Source organism: Gavialis gangeticus, unplaced genomic scaffold (assembly GCF_001723915.1).
Source record: "Gavialis gangeticus isolate Ggan-Ray unplaced genomic scaffold, GavGan_comp1, whole genome shotgun sequence".
NCBI classification, from domain to species: domain Eukaryota; kingdom Metazoa; phylum Chordata; order Crocodylia; family Gavialidae; genus Gavialis; species Gavialis gangeticus.
Window position 1 is genome coordinate 119,058,913 of NW_017728992.1, and position 2,749 is coordinate 119,061,661.

At 61.3% G+C, this 2,749-nt stretch overlaps 1 protein-coding gene across 2 annotated transcripts in view; it reads right to left on the minus strand.

Annotated features, from left to right (window-relative positions):
- TMEM68 (transmembrane protein 68) overlaps window positions 1-2,611 on the minus strand; it is a 65,996-nt gene extending 63,385 nt beyond the window's left edge. For both annotated transcript variants that reach the window (XM_019527389.1, XM_019527380.1), the window contains exon 1: window positions 2,482-2,611. The gene's annotated coding sequence lies outside the window, so the exon portion shown is untranslated. The remainder of the gene's footprint in view (window positions 1-2,481) is intronic.
- Window positions 2,612-2,749: the final 138 nt, after the last annotated feature.

Genomic DNA, 2,749 nt, shown 5'->3' on the forward strand with positions numbered 1-2,749 from the left:
TTTCTGAACTGGGAGAACATGGCTGCCCTGGCTTGGGAAGCTGAGGTAAGTGGCGAGGGGGGGACCCCGGGCAATGAAGAAGTGCCAGGGGGGAGGGGAACGGCTCCTCCCCACCCATGCCTGGTGCCTCGCACTGCAGCTGCTTGCAGCCCGTGTGGGGCTGCCTGTGCCCACTCCGGACAGCCCCATGTGGGCTGTAAGCGCCTGCAGCGTGGGGCACCAGGCGTGGGGCGGGGCCGCTTCCTCCCCACCCCGTGCTCAGCTTTTCCCTGGGCTCCTTCCCTGCGTGGAGAAAAGCGGCCCCTTGCCCGCCCCATGGCTGGCTCCCCACGTTGCAGGCACTTGCAGCCCGTGCAGGGCTGTCTGGAGCAGGCACAGGCAGCCCCAGGCAGGCTGCAGCGCGGGGCGCCAAGCATGGGGTGGGACTGCTTCCTTCCCCCCTCCACTCTGCAACACCTTGTAACCCTTCCCCACTGCCAGGCTGGTAGTGGGGTCAGGTTACAAGCTGGTGCTGAGTGTGGGGAAAAGTGTCCCCTCGCCCACCCCATGGCCGGCGCCCCACGCTGCAGCCGCTCGCGCAGCCTGCCCGGGGCTGCCTGCGCCTGCTCTGGACAACCCCACGTGGGCTGCAAGTGCCTGCAATGCGGGGAGCCAACCATGGGGCAGGTGAGGGGCCACTTTTCCCTACGCTCAACACCAGCTTCTTCCCTGCTGGCGAGCAGGGGGTCGGGGCTGTGTGCTGCCCCCCGCCTGTACCACGGGGCTTGGGGGTACTGGGTGTGAGCAGGCAGGAAGGCAGTAGGAGCACAAGGCCCACACCTTTGTTCCAGGGCCAGTACCAGTGGGGCCCAGAACAGGGTGACAGGAGCGTGGGGTCCCAGCCAGCAGGGGCTCTATGGAGCTGGGCCAGCTCCCCACTCCCTGTTGGTGCAGCCCAGCCCAGCTCCACGGACCCCTGCCAGTCTGCGCCCTGCTTTGGGCCCCACCGGTGCTGGCCCTGGGACATTGGTCCCAAGACATTGGGATGCTGATCCCAAGATGGTGACCAGGGTGCAGGGCACCTGTCAAGGGGCGGGGCACCTGTCAAGGGGTGGGGCTACCTGCCAAAGGCCCTTGACAGCCTGCCAAAACTGGGTAAGTGGCCCTCTGCTCAAAATAATTGCCCGCCCCTGTACTATTGTGAGTTGGGTGGTTCTGAGTGAGCACTTTGAAGTCAGCACCCCACGCCGTGCTGGTTAAACATCTCAAAGCAGCTACCTGTGCAGAGACTTTATTGCTCAACACTATACTTAACCATGCGCAGAGACTCATAACCAGCTGCACAACTTACACACACACAGATGCACTTCCTGTATTCTCAGGTCTCAGACCAAGTGATACATAAAAAAACCCAAAACAAACCCTGACTTCATTACTGGCAACAGAGGCAAAAGATGATGAAAATCACCTGTGCCCTCAACTGTTAACTGAAGACCTGAACAGACGGAGGCTTAAGAAGTTTAAGTCGTAAACCATTTATACATGAAGCCCAAACGCTCCTGGAAGAGACTGGTGATGCTGAACGAAACCTCTGGGCAGCAAAAGAGTGGGCTGACCACTAGTAAAGATCAGTCCTATTCCTATAGAGATTTGGAGTTAGACAGTTCTCAGTGGTGGCAAATGACAGAACAAGGACCAATGGTCTCAAGTTGCAGCAAGGGAAGTTTAGATTATATTAGGAAGAATTTTCTCACTAGGAGGGTAGTGAAACACTGAAACAAGTTATCCAGAGTGGTGGTGCAATCTCCATCCTTGGAGGCTTTTAAGACCCAGCTATACAACACTTTGGCAGGAATGAAGTAGTTGGGGCTAGTCCTGCCTTGAGCAGGGGGTTGGACTAGATGACCTCCTGAGGTCCCATCCAGCTCTCATTATCTGATTTCTATGATTTACACCAACACAAAACAAGTCCCCCATTGGGCACGGCCTTGACAGAGAAGCCCAGGTCAAGCTGGGCAGGCTGAGATCTGGATACAGACACTTCAAAACAACGCTTCGCAAAATGAACATTTGGGGCGTGAGTGCGGTGCCCAGCAAACAGCACAGCGCTTCAGCCAAGGCTGCGATCCTCAGGACGGGCGAAGCCGCACACAGCACCGCAGCGGCTCTGTCGGGGGCTGGGAAGCCGACACGAGAGGGAGGAGGGACACTTTCATCTACCTGGCCGGGGCTGCAGGTCCGAGCGGGGTCGCAGCGCATCTCGGGGGCTCCACAACGCGAGGGGTGACCCCCTGAAGGGAGAGAGGAAGGAGGCTCCGCGAACTCCTGCAGCTGCGGGGCCGCGGCAGCGATGAGGGAAAGAGCAAACCCGCCCGGCTCAGACAGCGCAGCCCTGCACTCCCTCGCGGGGGGCGGCCAGCGTCTCAGGACTTGCAGCTCGGGAAGGGGATGCGGCAAGGAGCCAGGGAGGACTGCCCCCGGGGACAGCGAGCGCCTCCTCACCTGGCTGCGGCAGCTCCGGCTCCAGCGCCGCTTCCCGCCCCCTGAGCGCGGAGCTTCCTCCTCCACCTGCAGCCCGAGCCGGGGCGCGGAGGCGGCGCCGCCGGAACTGCCTAGTCTCTAGGATCTCAGGAAACCGTCCCTCCGCTCGGGCCCCATTGGCTGCAAAGCCGCGCGAGAGCAGTTTCCGGCGGAAGGAACCCGGCCCCCCGGTCCGCATCGCCTCTGGGCGGGGCCTAAGGGAGCGGTGTGGAGTGGGGGGGGGGGGGGC